This window comes from Ornithorhynchus anatinus, chromosome 7 (assembly GCF_004115215.2).
Source record: "Ornithorhynchus anatinus isolate Pmale09 chromosome 7, mOrnAna1.pri.v4, whole genome shotgun sequence".
Lineage (NCBI taxonomy): Eukaryota > Metazoa > Chordata > Mammalia > Monotremata > Ornithorhynchidae > Ornithorhynchus > Ornithorhynchus anatinus.
In genome coordinates, this window is record NC_041734.1 from 47,868,730 (window position 1) to 47,883,662 (window position 14,933).

Sequence of the window (14,933 nt, forward strand, 5' to 3'; positions counted from 1 at the left end):
TTAGCATCAGACTGAACTGTCTCTATCTACAGAAAATAAAACTTTTGCTAAAATGAAAATGGCTTTGACAAAACTGAGCCTGGGAGGTGAGCAAATGAAAATCAGTATCTCTCTCAGTCTTTGTGACCTTGGCAAATCACTTAACTTCTCTCTGCCTCAGTTCCCTCATCTGCAAAATGGGGAAACTGTCAGACTCAGGAACTGTGTCTAGTAGATGTGGACAAGAGATCAGTGGTGTGATAGACACATAGGAAGGGTTTTTTTTTTTTTAGGATGAGCGATACATGAGCATGTTGGAAAGCAGTGGGGAAGAAGCCATTACAAAGTGAATGGTTTGAGATGGCAGTCAGGGAGAAGTTTAGGCCAAGCAATAATCTGAATTTTCAGATTTCCCTGTCTTCTTCTGATTAACCTATTGCTTGTGAATACTGTGCCACTAAACACGTTATATTCTGTTAAGATGTATACTGGAATGCTGCTTGAGTCACTTCCCCTGCCTTTAGAGGATCTGCAAGCACTTCAATCGTATTTAATCGAGCGCTTACTGTGAGCAGAGCACTAAGTGCTTAGGAAAGTGCAATTTAACAGATTTGGTAGTCACGTTCCCTGCCACAGCTCTTATGACTGTCTCTGCAGGAAAGAGCTTTTATACTCACTTTAGACAATGTTTCCACAGCCTAGAAAATGAGGTAAATTCATGTGGATGGGAGATTTGACCTCAGTAAAGAGCTTAATAGGGACAAGTATCAATTAAAAGTTAGGATATAAAACAAAACAGCATAAAAACACAGACTGGGGAAAGACTGGGTAGGTATAAGAACAGTAGAAAAAAACACAGTAGATGGTCATAGTTGGTTAGAACTGAAATATAAGTCAACAATGAGTTAAAGGGAGCAATTTATTAATAGGACACAGCAGCAAACATTTTTCATGTGACAGTTGAAAAGTAAGCTTTTCATTGCACTGGTAAGATCCTTACTAGAGAGGTGTGCCCAGTTTAGGTCCCTGTACTTTAAGAAGAAAAACATGAGTCCAGAGAAGAGTAAGAAAAATGAATAAATGAATAACGATGAAAAAAAAATCTAACCTACAAAGAAAGGGTAAAGGAATTGGAATTATTTAACCTAAAAAATATATGTTAAGGAAGGATTCAATTTTTGATTGAACATTTTGATGTCTGACAAAATGATAGGCTTAGATTTTAGTGGCTATAAAGAAGAATGTTATGATATAGAGGAGAGAAAACACAGGAATAGGCTCCCAAAGGAGATCCTTAAGTCTTCAGCCCTGAAGATCTTTAAGGAGAAGCAGTGTGGCCTAGTCAGAGGACCTGGATTCTAATCTTAACTACTCGACTTGTCCGCTGTATGACCTCAGGCTAGTAATTTAAACTTTTGTGCTTCAGTTCCTTCATCTGTAAAATAAGGACTTACTATCTGTTCTCTCTCTCTCTCTCACTTAAGCCATGTCCTGCTTGGGGCTCACAGATTAAGTCCAAACTAATTAGCTTGTATCTACCCCACATGAGCACCTAGCCCATAGTAAGCACTTAAACACTCTAAAAAAAGTTACCTGCTCATGACCTCACAATGAAACAAAGGCAAATAATCCAGATTTTCTGTTTTATTATATATTGCATCCACAAGTCCTAAAGGCACAGCTTTTAGTATTCTTGTATTTCTGTGAATAATGTATTTTGCCCTTGTTGCTACTCTAATAACTACTTCTTACTCAGTGTAGGCAGCTTTGGTCTTGATACTGAAATGGTGACAGTTCTATCTGTTGTTTCCAAGGGAAGTACCCCGAATATCTCCTGTAGAATACTGAATTTATTTGAATAATAATTTCAATTTTCCCTTCCCAAATTTAATGCTGAAGACCATCCAAATAAACATTACGTTAAATGAAAATAGAATTCCCCCATTTTTCTGATTTTCTCCATCAAGTCCACTTGTGATGTCATACGTATTTCATGCTTTGAAATTCTCAGGACTCCTTGCTTTCTGCTTAGCTCAGAACACCTCTATCTTAATGAAAATCCTTCTCTGACAGTCACACAATACAAATAATCTCCTCCAAAAAGTCCTGGCCATGGAAAATGAATACAAACGTATGTCCTCTAACAAGTTTCCTCAGCATGTCTAGAGGGAATGCAGAGATTAGCATATAGTAGTAACATCAAAGATTAAACAATTAGCAGGGATGTTAACTATTTAGATTATTATTTCTGAGATGCTGGTGCTAAGATACTATATACTCACCTGAAGCTACTGATCTCCTTGGGTCCTTCACCTTAACTAGCATTATCTATTACATTTGATTTTCAGCTCAAGGGACAAGGCCTATGTACTCTCTTAGCATAGTACTCTACACAGAATGCTTAATACTATTACTATTTTTTGAAAATATTCCAGCCTCTTTGCCACTGACAAGCATAACTGTATTTTAGAAGGTAGTACATTTGGTGAAGTTAATGAATCAAGAAAACAGAGAGCTAAATTCACATTTAGAAAAATTCAGTTTATCAAGTAAGGTTTCCCCCCAAATTCAGGACATTTCTGGAAAGAATTGTTAGGAGACAACTACATGTGCTTCAATCTCCCTCAGAAATTCCCCTGCCAACATCATCCTTCACCAATATCTCCTACCACCCTGCATCTTGAGTTGAAATCAAGCACGCCTCCTAAACACCTGTTTTCCTCCTCTCCACCTTCCTGACAGGAAAGCTTCTCATCCTACACTAGGCCAAGTAACTGTTAGACTCCAAACAGTCAAACATATTTATCAAGTTCTTACTGTGTACAGAACACTGCACTAAGCACTTGGGAGAGCACAATGTAACAGAGTTTGTAGACAAAAGGAACTGTTTTCCACCTTTCTGGATTTAATCTGGGACTAGCTTGTGGTATCATCCAGAACTGGTTCTAATGTACCAAACAATCCTGAATTCAACATAACCCAAGGCAAAGATAGAATTAAGGACTTCCCCATCAAGCAGTGGAGAGGACTGTATAGGCCCCAGTCACTGTAATTGAGCCAGACAAAAAGAAAAAAGAATCAGGATTTAATTAATAGCACAGATAGAAAGATCACAACCCAGACTACTGAAGGTGAAGTGTGCTGGGTAATTATTTACAGCTCCTGAAGGTTTAAGACCATCAGTCAATCTACGAAGTCTGTCTGAGTGCCAGGCTTGGCTACTTGGGGAAATTTGAGAAATGAGGTTTTGGCTTAAATCATCTACAGTTCATGCTCATGACCAAATGAATCCATACTAACCTCATTTTCTAGCCCAGGTGTAGCTTGGAGTGGGAGAAATAGATTGCCACACATAGATTATTCTGGCTGGACCTCAAGGACTGATGTCTTGTCTGCAACCCCATTCTCAGCAAACTCCAGACTTAAAAGCTTGTCCTTTTATGAAAAAATGTTTCCTTTTTGCCCAAATTTGCCTGAAGATTTAAGTGCCTAGCTCAAAAATATTAGGGATTGCCCTGAGCCAGCAAAATTAATGTTTCTGGAGCTCTTCATAGGGATGTCTAGATAAGACCCAGCTCCAGATATTCTGATTTCAGTCCACCTGACTGACAGCACAGTCTTACCTGTCACTTTGCCAAAATACTTGTCTGTTTCACATCTCTTCAAACTGTCATTGGTCTTGTTGAATTTAGAAGCAACAGCTCTATACCCTTGAAAGCTACTTGCAGAAATGGCAAAATCATTATTGTGAGCTGCAAACCTACCAAAAGAATTTATCAACCTAAGGATTTTTAAGACCCTTAAAATATTTAGGAAAGCATAATGAACCTTGAGACTGTTATTTTCAAAGAGTGACAAAACAAGGATTGCAGGTCAAAAACTGTAAATTGAAGTTCCACCTGTAGTATTGGCAAGATCATAAGTAAATTATTTGATAAAAAAATTGGTCTTCACAAAATATTTTAATGAGAAGAAAAAATGAATCCGTATGTTCAGTGATATTGTTACCTAGCAACTTTTGAGAGTTTGATGACTACTAATTGCTGTAACCACCAGGCTAAGGTCAAGGTCCTTAGCTGTCAATTTTTTCTTTTCCTGATGGTGACATGGAAGCCTGTCCTCTGTTACAATACCACACTAAAATCCCTATATAGATAGGCCTCTTCCCAAACCCGCATACCTTGTATCTACTCCAGCATTTAGAACAGCACTTGAGAAACAGTAAGTCAAGTAGAGAGGAAGCTGAATTTTTCCCCCATCTTCAATCCTGACATCCTGCTCAGCCAGAGTAGTAATATTTTTTTTTTAAATGCACCTGAGTGCTGCACACAAGTGCTTAATTTTAAGTCTTAATCCTTCTATTCCCCAGTTTTTTTATGATAAATATGTATTCCAAAATGTTCCTCTGCCTACTTCTTGATACTATTGCAGAATGCTTTGATGAAAAATACCATTTATGAGGCATTTTACTTGTCAATAGAAAACCCTCAACCAAAAGATCAAATGTTGATAAATAATATATCAATCATTCATGAATCATTGAGCTTTAAATCCTTCTGAATTTGACTTATTTGGGGCTGGTGGGTGGGATTTGAATCACTCTCCGTTCATCAAAATGTCCTGTGAAAGTCTTTTTCAAGACAGCCAATGACATTTCTAATATGTATTACAAACAGAATTTTCTCAAGAAATTTAGTTACCCAGGCTAACATGTTTCCCCTGGGAGCAGCATGGCCTAGTGGAAGAGCATGGGCCTGGAAGCCAGAGCACTTGGGTTCTAATCCCAATTCTGACATTTGTCCACTGTGTGACCTCGGGCAAGTTACTTAACTTCTCTGTGCCTCAGTTTCCTCAACTGTGAAATGTGGATTCAATATAGGTTCTACCTCCTACTTAGACTGTGAGCTCCATGTGGGACAAGGACTGAGTCTACATGATTAACTTGTATCTACCCCAGCACTTACAACAGCACTTAAAACACATCAAGTGCTTAATACCATAATACATTTTTAAAAATTTTTCAGGCAATTAATCTGTGAAGAACAGCTTTGAAAACGTTCCTAATGATGGCTCTGCTTTATAGGAGGTCATTCTTGGCTTAGTTAAATACTGATTAGAGTTTAGGAAGTTTGGGGGTACAAACAAATCTAATTAAAAGTTTGGGTTAAACTCAAACATTAAATACTATACTCAGGTAGGGTTGAATTTTTTTGGTATTAGAACTTAAGGCTTGTTCCATTCCCTTCAGATAAAATTCCATTTCTAAAGTGAGGTAAATATGCATTACTTTCTCTTTAAACTGTCCTTCAGTCCATCTTAATTCTGTTGATATTTTTATATGGTTTTCCAGTGAAACTATTTACTCCTTTACCATTAATTCTAATTGAGAAGTAAATCCTCCAACCCACTCTGAATCCTTGGGAATTTTGTTTACAAGTGAAAAAGCACCTTGGACTAATGTTTTAGGGCTTGGATATAAAGGAATATATCATAGACCTGGATTTAAAAGAGCTGACAGCACTTACTAATTCTTCAGACTTGCATATAGATTTTAAAGGATTATCAACTGAAAAATGTTTACCACTGACAAAAATTTATTTATTTTTTCCTTTCTGAAAATGGCTATTGCTAAGCCACAGCATCTGATCGCAGTGTGTTGAGTAGCTGGAGTACAGTATTCCTGCTCTAAGTGATGCTTATTAAAACTGCACCTGAAATTTCCCCGTCACCCCTGCATGATTAGAGATGATCATTCCTCAAGGGATGATTCATCATTTGCTTCTGAATACTTGATAGTGCTCTATTGTTGATGCATACTGTGTTTGGCTACTATCTTCAGACTCCCCAAAATTCTTCAACTTCCATTTAAGCCTCTTCCGCCACTTAAAAGGGGAGGAAAATGTTTTAAAAGATATTCCAACCTCTATAATTTAAAAATTGCAAAATGGCATCTTAAATAGGGAAATATCTTCTCTTCTTATTTTATCTCCCATGTATTTAGTCCTAATTAATCAACCACATTCACTGAGCTCATACTGTGTGCAGAGCAACGGCCTAAGTGCTTGAGAGAGTACAATATAACAGAATTGGTAGATACGTTCCCTGCTCACAATGAACTTACAGTCTAGAGTAGCTAAACATTTAGGTACTCCCTCCCCACTCAGTCAGCACTCCGTTGTTTCCCTTACATGTAATTTTTTTTGTTATGTGATTGACTCTCCCTATTTAACTCTAAGGTCCTGGAGGGCAGGGATCTTGTCCATCAATTCTTTTTTTGACTTTTCTAAAGGCTTAGTACAGTGCTCTGCACAAAGTAAGTGCTGAGTAAATACCCCTAATTTGATTGAACCATCTTGGAAGATCCTGGTCCAGCATTTCTCCAGATAGAGGAGTAGCACAATCCAGGAAGTTCAGATGTTAAATAATAATAATGGTAATTTGTTAAGTGCTTACTATGTGCCAAGCACTGTTTAAGCACTGTTCTAAGGGCAGGGAGACAGTGAGAAGAGAGATGTGAAAGTTTGGGGATAAGCTGGCCTGAGCTATCCTCCTCCAATGGAAGTGTTCATCCAAGATACAGCAGACCAAACCAGCTTCAAAATTAACCTAGTCATATTCAACACAAAGTTATCAAAAAATTTTCATTTATGAGACTACCTCTGATTTTAAAAATCAAATTAGCCTTGAAAATGAAAAGAATTGCATTATGCAGAGTGGCTAAAATTATTTGATATTCTGAGTGGTGAGGATTCTAACACCTCTCAGGATCACATCTGGAGAATTTCCAGTATTCTATCAGTCTCATTTACAGGAGGGAGAGCCAAGCAGAGGTATACTCATTCCATTCCTAGCTTGCGCAGTGGCTAGTGAATGGAAAGCAAACTGCTACAAGTCAAAACAACTGTGCTGGACAGCAGCAGAGGTGGGGAGTCAAGGGCGTAGACTCAAGTTTTTTACCAAGAGAAGTCTATTGGATATATTACCGGAATGATTGCAGATGGAGAGTGGGGCATTCTGGGGGAGATGAGTCCGTGGAGTCGCTCTGAGTCAGAGACGACTCGGCAGCATAAGACAAGAGGATTCTAAACTCTTACAGAGCTCATAGCTTACACTATATAACATTATTTACATTAAAGCACTCAATGAAGCCTTTAAATGATGACAGTAATGATAATCATATTCTAATTGAGAAGTCAGATAATGTTTGAAGAAGAATGACATGATTGATAACTAAATCAGCCCAGATTCCGATCATGCAATAATATTTCCAGAGCTCCTACTCTGCTAGGTAATTGGGAGAGTAAAATAGAGTTGCTAGATATGATTCCTGCCTTCAAGAAACTTTCATCATAGCAGGGGAAACACAAACAATTTACAGATAAGAGGAAAAAGGGGTAAAACGGAGGTGAATGAGGTGAGCTTAAATAGTGGATTATATAAGTCGATATGTATAGAAACATTATAAATGGTTGTAGGCCTTAGGACAGAGAAGATAGTAAGGCTATGTCCTGGAGACTAGAAAAATGGAATGGGAAAGTACTACTAAAGGAAGTGGGATTTCAGAATGGCTGTGAACATAGTAAGTGGTGTAGTATGAGGTAGGATAAATATTAATACTAAGAACCATTATTACTGGTAAAAGTGCTTACTCTAAATCAAGCACTATACTAAACACTAGAGTAGATACAAGATAATCAGGTCCCTCATGGAGCTCACAGTCTAAATAGCAGGGAGAGCTGATATTGAATCACCATTTTGCAGATCAGGGACCTGAGGCACAAAATAGTTAGGTGATTTGCCCAAGGTCACATAGCAGGTATATGGAGGAGCTGGGATTAGAACCCAGGTCCTCTAACTCCCAGGTCTTTGCTCTTTCTTCTAGGGCACACTGCTTCCTTTTCATCTTAATTTACTACATTATCAAGAATAACACGAATAACCAAAAGTCCCTCCACTGAGATCTTCTTTAAGGAGCTCAAATGTTATCTGGACATTAATAATTAATCTTTGTTTGGCCCCAAGAGATAGGTTAAGGGCATTAAAGTTTACTGCTATGGCCCTTATCCCAAATTGCTGAACCTTTGTGTGTAACCTTTGTGTGTAACCTTTGTCGGTGTGTAATTGGGCTGAGAATGGGATAGAAAATTTATAAGATTCCTGTTGTCTTGCATTGTGGAATGGGGTGCAAAAACAATAAGAATTAATTTTCCTGAAGCATTTTGCCTCAAACTTTAAAATCCTTACTGGAAATAGAGTGTATCTTAGAAATTTGCCAGCAACATGAAAATTCATAAAAAGGTAAAGCAGAGGAAGTTGAAAACTTTACAAACCTTACAATAGATATTTGCACATTCCGAAATTATAGATTAAGTAGCTAAAAAACTAGCCTGACCAACTAGGTGTAAAAAAAGATTATGTTTTCATTTTCTGACCACACTGAAGCCTCAGATGCCCAATTTTATGATGAAACAAGGCTCCTAGATCCTCTACATTGAAAGCTTGTTGTGGGCATGGAGCTCTTGCACTATATTCTCCCCAGCACTTAGTATAGTGCTCTGCACAGTGCTCATAAATATCATTAATTAATCCTAAATTTCAGGAATTCCTTCTTTATCATCACCAGTTCACTTCTATGCTCCCCTAAATGCCTTAACTACTTAAGTTTTGGGGGGGTCTATAAAAGGGAAACAGAGCTCTCAAGAGTATTAGGAGATTTAATTAGTAAACCTTTCCAAAACTCTTGTAAAAAAGAACTATGTTACTATTAACTGTGGCATTTGCAAAGTGCTTACTATGTGTCAAGTACTGTTCTAAGGTCTGGGGTAGATACAAGTTAATTAGGTTAGACAAAATCCATGTCCCACATGGTGTTCAAAGTCTAGAGAAGGAGGGAGAGCAGGTAACCACATAGATGAGAAAACCGAGGCCCAGATAAATTAAATGGACTTGCCCAAGGTCACCCAGCAGGCAAGTGGAAGAGTTGGGATTAGAAGCCAGGTCCTCTGACACCCAGGCCCATGCTCTTTCCACTTGACCATATAGCCTTTTTTTTTTTTTTTTTTTTTAGGTCATACTGGGTTTTTTTAGCCATAAACTTCCCTGAAGGGTTTGGCATTTATATTATATTACTTTGGATGCAGCACCACTGCCAGCTGAATCTTTGGGGAACTGAGGGATAACTCCATTATGGGTTTCTAGTCCTTAAACGTTGTCTATACTGGTTAACCCAGCTGTGTGTTTGCAGAACAGTCTGGCTATAAGTAAAGAATCCAGATCTTCGGGTATTTGCTCTTTTAATTGAAAAGTTCAGCATGGCACACGTCTGCCCTCTTAGATTTTTATTTAAACTGATAGATGCATTTTACCCACTGAAGCATAACAGAAGGGGCTTGCTTATCCACAGGGAAAACAAAAAGCTTAACTAATTGAATAGCATTACTAGAGAAAGTACAACATCCATTCTTACTCTGCAGATGCCCACAAAAAGTTTCTTGAAGTTATACAAGAACCTTTTATTTGCTATTAATTAAGCCTGAAAAATGAACTCTTCAGAAGGAAAAAAAAAAAAACTGCCAAGAAAGTTACACTCAGCCAGTTAAAAAAAAATGTTGCAGCATTCCTAGTAAGGCTAAGCAGATGAAATATACTTTGCTTTAAATGCAAGAGTCTTATCACAGTGAATGTACCTTTCTTTAATAACAAAAAAAATAATAATAATCAAGCCTTGCTTTACTTAGCTCCGGATGCTTCAACCAATGAACCCAGAGTCTGTGACTTTAACTATATCTACATATATTTTATTCAAACTCTCATCCATCTCCACTGTCTGGGTCTATTTCTGCAGACTCCAAAAAAAGAATTGGAAATTTTGCAGTTTATTTTTGTGCCCAATAAAAAGAACCATTTTTTAAAGTGCAGGAACACTTTCAGGCTCCAATTCTCGAGCTCTCCGGCTCCAATACTGAAGAAAGCCTGAGATAGATGGACAGAACTTTGAGAATCCTTATGCTTCCAAGGGTCAGTTTCTCATCCAGCCAGAACTCACTGCCCTTAAATCTGTCAGTGCCTATGAGGAAGAGGTAAGGGTAAAATTGCTGGTCTAAACACTGAGGATACTAACAGTTGTAAGCTGATTGGTTAATTAAGGGACATAGGAAAGCCAAACATACAATCTACTCCACTAAATTCATTCCTCATGTTCAAGAAGTGTTTAAGAGTAGCCCTTGGATCAAAATTTGTCTATATCTATGATTCTATTTATCTATTTTGATGGTAATAATAATGTTGGTATTTGTTAAGTGCAGGACACTATGTGCCAAGCACTGTTCTAAGCACTGAGGTGGATACAGAATAATCATGTTGTCCCACATGAGGCTCACAGTCTTAATCCCCATTTTACAGATGAGGTATCTGAGGCACCAAGAAGTTAAGTGACTTGTCCAAAGTCACACAATTGACAGATGGAGTCAGGATTAGAACCCATAACCTCCAACTCATAAATCTGGCTCTTTCCAGTGAGCCATGCTATTTCTATTGATTATGACTGATGCCTGTCTACTTGTTTTGTGGTCTGTCTCACCCTTCTAGAATGTGAGCCCGTTGTTGGGTAGGGATTGTCTCTGTTGCCGAATTGTACTTTCCAAGCACCGAGTACAGTGCTCTGCACATAGTAAGTGCTCAATAAATACTTTTGAATGAATACTGTTTGTTTTTGTTTTTTTTTTTTAACTAGGGTATGCTCTTAATACTCAATCTACATTAAGGTGCTTTCCAAGATCAAAGAGATGGATTTTTAAGCTCTTCGATTAGACTGTAAGCCCGTCAATGGGCAGGGATTGTCTCTGTTACCCAATTGTACATTCCAAGCACTTCGTACAGTGCTCTGCACATAGTAAACCCTCAAATACTATTGAATGAATAAATTTTGAGCAAGATTTACATATCTAGATTGAGTTCAATGTTCATATGCTTCCAATTCACAAAAATATTTGAACAAAATTCACCCACTTACCACATATTAAAGCAATTTTGTTAATTCAATAAGAAGTGAATTAATTGAAGATCTAGCAAAAAGTCTTACTATGAGCACTTACTATGTGCAGAGCACTGTACTAAGCACTTGGAATGAACAAGTCGGCAACAGATAGAGACAGTCCTGCTGTTTGACGGGCTTACAGTCTAATCGATGTAGTTCAAATGAAAACTACAGCTGTAAACAACTTGAATGTTAACTCCCATTTATAGAGATTGATTGCACATTAAAATTAATTCTATCCTCAATTCTAATGGAACAAGTTGAACTTCAGGTTGACAATTGGCAATTTTAAGATTAATATGTTTAAGAATTAAATTGGTTTAAAAAGTCATGTGACTACAGTAAGATAGGAATAATGTTGTCGAAACAAAAGTCATTATTCTAGGCAAACCATATACCCTGAAAAAGGCAATAAGGTTCAAAAACATTTTATAGGATTGAGAAATTGGAATTTAGTTTTATTTTTGAAAATAAACACCTCCAGATTTGTTCTCAACCAAATTCTATTCAAATATAAATTATGATTTAATTTCAATATAAATTGAGCCTAAAAATATAATTTATCAAACTACTTCATCTGAAAAGAAACTTTTCACCTGATTTTTTTTCCCCTAGGTATGATTTCTTTTGAGTTAAATAAAAATTAAATCTTGCTTAGTTCTAACAGAAAAAAATGCTATAGTGTTTTCTCTACACAGAAGTGTGCTGTTACTCTAATCACTAATGATTTGTATGGCATAGGATAAAATAGACTTTATTTTAAAAGTGATCTATAGCTCCAAACAGGAAAGAAACCAACTCTAATGGCTACTTGCTCCAAAATTATTAAATTCTAATAGCAAAGCACCTAAAGGGAATTGCTTAGGAAGCAAGCATAAGCAATAATGGTACTGAGCAATTCTGTAATACATTTAATCGAAGAACTTGAATGTACTTTGGAAGCATTAACTAATTAGGTCTCACTACATGCCTACAAGGTAGGCATTAGTATCCCTTTCTGTAGAAACGTTACTTAGTGTGAATTACAGCCCACACTCCTGGGTGTTTATAGTCCAGAGAAAAGAAAAATTACACCAGAGTAAAACTATTTCCGATTCATTGGCTTCTATTCTTCCCCAGTGCTAAAGTTACTCCCTAGCACTATGAGAGGCCTTAGGGAGTCTCATTAACTCTTTCAAATCACTTAAATAACAGTCAGTCAATTGTATTTATTAGTAGTAGGAGTAATAATAATAATGGTATTTGTTAAGTACTTACTATGTGCCAGGCGCTGTACTAAGTGCTGGAGTAGATACAAGCAAATTGAGTTGGACACAGTCCCTGTCCCATGTGAGGCTCACGGTCTCAACCCCCATTTTACAGATGAGGTAACTGAGGCACAGAGAAGTGATTTGATTGGCCCCAACTCACAGAGAAGACAACTGGCAGAGGCAGTATTAGAATCCATGACCTTCTGACTCCCAGACCTGCACTCTATCCATTATGCCATGCTGTTTCCTATTTATCAAGCACTTACTGTGTGCAGAGCACTGTACTAAGCACTTGGGAGAGCACAACAAAACAACAGACACATTCCCTGCCCACTGCAGCAGGGCCTGTTAAAATACAGAGGTCAGCTTTTAGCTGAAAACCAATCAGTGATATTTACTGAATGACTATTAAGTACAGAGTACCGTTCTAAACACCTTTCAAATCCTTTCTGAAAAAACTCCCTTTGCAAATTTAATCCTTTCAAAGTTTTCCTCAGTGGATAGACTATATTCTGGAAGAGTTAATTTACTTCAGATGAGTAAGCAGTATTCTTAAATCATCTCACCTCAAATCACAGGATCGAGCCTGAAATAATGGATTATTACATCTAATACTCTAAGACATGATTGGATACATTCAAGCATTGACAATTTAAATTCAGAAAACCAAAAAAAAAATTCTAGAACTACACACATCATGTAGTACAATTAACATATCGAATATATTCACCTTCTAAACTTTGTAGTGTTCACTCACAGTTCACTTCTCTTCATTCCCCCACCCCAAATCATCTTTGATCACTCTTCAGTAAGGTCAGTGAAGTCCTGATGAACATGAAATTAATCACAAGTCTATTCCTGGAAAGCTTTTGATCAACCAGAACAAGAAATGAGGTAAATAAAAAGTGTTCAAAAAAAACCTCTACCATAAGCAGTGCACAGGTAACAGCCGCCAATTCTTCCATTTACAGAGACTGGGACTCTGCCATTTGAAGAACTGATGTGGTTTTATAGCGGGGTCAGTGGGTTATACTATCTTGTCATTGCTGGAATAAGTTACTTAACCTTAGATGGAAAAGATCCTTGCCAAAACCAAAGCTATATTTTGTGTGTTTGTTTCCGAAAATCAATGTCTTTTATTCATTCTTAGTAGATTCCTGCAGAAACCACAATTTCATTAATGAGTTTAGCCATAGCACTAAAAGCCCAAGTTCTGGGTTGGTAGAAGTTCATTCATTCAATAGTATTTATTGAGCGCTTACTATGTGCAGAGCACTGTACTAAGCGCTTGGAATGTACAAATCAGCAACAGATAGAGACAGTCCCTGCCGTTTCACAAATGATGTGGCTAAAATGCTAATGATTGGCTTGGTAGGCTGTCCAGTTGGCCTTTGAGGTCACAAATGGAGTGGGTGTGGGGTAAACCCCTTCTTCCAGTCCCATGGAGTGACCCAGATCACCCAGCTATTACTGGACCGTGTGAACCAGGTTTGGTTCACTGGGAAGAAAGCTTGGAAGAAGTGGATTCCACAAGACACTTAGCATGTAGAAGGGAATTATTTGTTAGTAAATAATCATAGTTATTTAAGTGCTTACTATGAGCCAGGCACTGTACTAAGTACTGGGATGGATACAAGCAAATTGGGTTGGACACAGTCCCTGTCCCATATGGAGCTCACAGTCACTTTACCGATGAAGTAACTGAGGCACAGAGAAGTGAAGTGACTTGCCCAAAGTCATGCAGAAGACAGTTGGTGGAGCCAGGATTAGAATCCATGACCTTCTGACTCCCAGGCCCATGCTCTATCCACTATGCCGTGCTGCTTCTTGTTAATAATAATAATAATATGGCATTTGTTAACTGCTTACCATGCCAAGCACTGTTCTAATTGCTGGAGTAAATACAAGGTAATCAGGTTGTCCCACATGGGGCTCACAGCTTTAATCCTCATTTTACAGATGGGGCAACTGAAGCACAGAGAAGTTAAGTGGCTTGCCCAAGGTCAAACAGCAGACAAGTGGTGGAGCTGGAATTAGAACCCACATCCTATAACTCCCATGTTCACGCTCTTTCCACTAAGCCATGCTGCTTCTCTGTGGCATGTGGGTGTGGGAGGAAATATGGAGTTTACTGTCTTGCCAGCCACTTTTTTGTTCTTCCCCTGCAGACAAATAAGGAGATATCCAGCTGATTCCAGTCAATCCCCAGGGGCTCTTTCTAGCAGGATTCTCACTGATGGTTCTCAACCTGCCACAGTAGTTCCCAATAGGCCCCAGAACACAGTCTCAAGGCTGAAGATTTTAGTGAGGGAGGCTCACAGAATGTAGGTGCAGGCTGGTTGAGCCCCAATGCTCAACCACTGTACACTGTATGTAAGCTACTTGTGGGCAGGGATCATACCAACTCTGTTAGTACTGAAGTTGCATGGTGTAATGGATAGAGCACTGGCCTGGGAGTCAGAAGGTCATAGTTTCTAATCCCGGCTCCACCACTTGTCTGCTGTGGGACTTTGGGCAAGTCACTTCACTTTTCTGTGCCCCAGTCACCTCATCTGTAAAATAGGGATTAAGATTGTGAGCCCCCACATGGGACAGGGACCGAGTCCAACCCGATTTGCTTGTATTCACCTCAGCACGTAGTACAGTGCCTGGCACATAGTAAGCACTTA

General features: G+C 38.2%; 1 protein-coding gene and 1 non-coding gene across 4 annotated transcripts in view; one reads left to right on the forward strand and one right to left on the reverse strand.

Annotated features, from left to right (window-relative positions):
* FGF12 (fibroblast growth factor 12) overlaps positions 1–14,933 on the reverse strand; it is a 443,674-nt gene that overhangs the window by 374,193 nt on the left and 54,548 nt on the right. The window lies entirely within an intron of this gene.
* On the forward strand, positions 6,735–6,872 carry LOC114813421. The gene has a single exon (XR_003761141.1). It is a non-coding gene; the product is annotated as a small nucleolar RNA SNORA7 (small nucleolar RNA).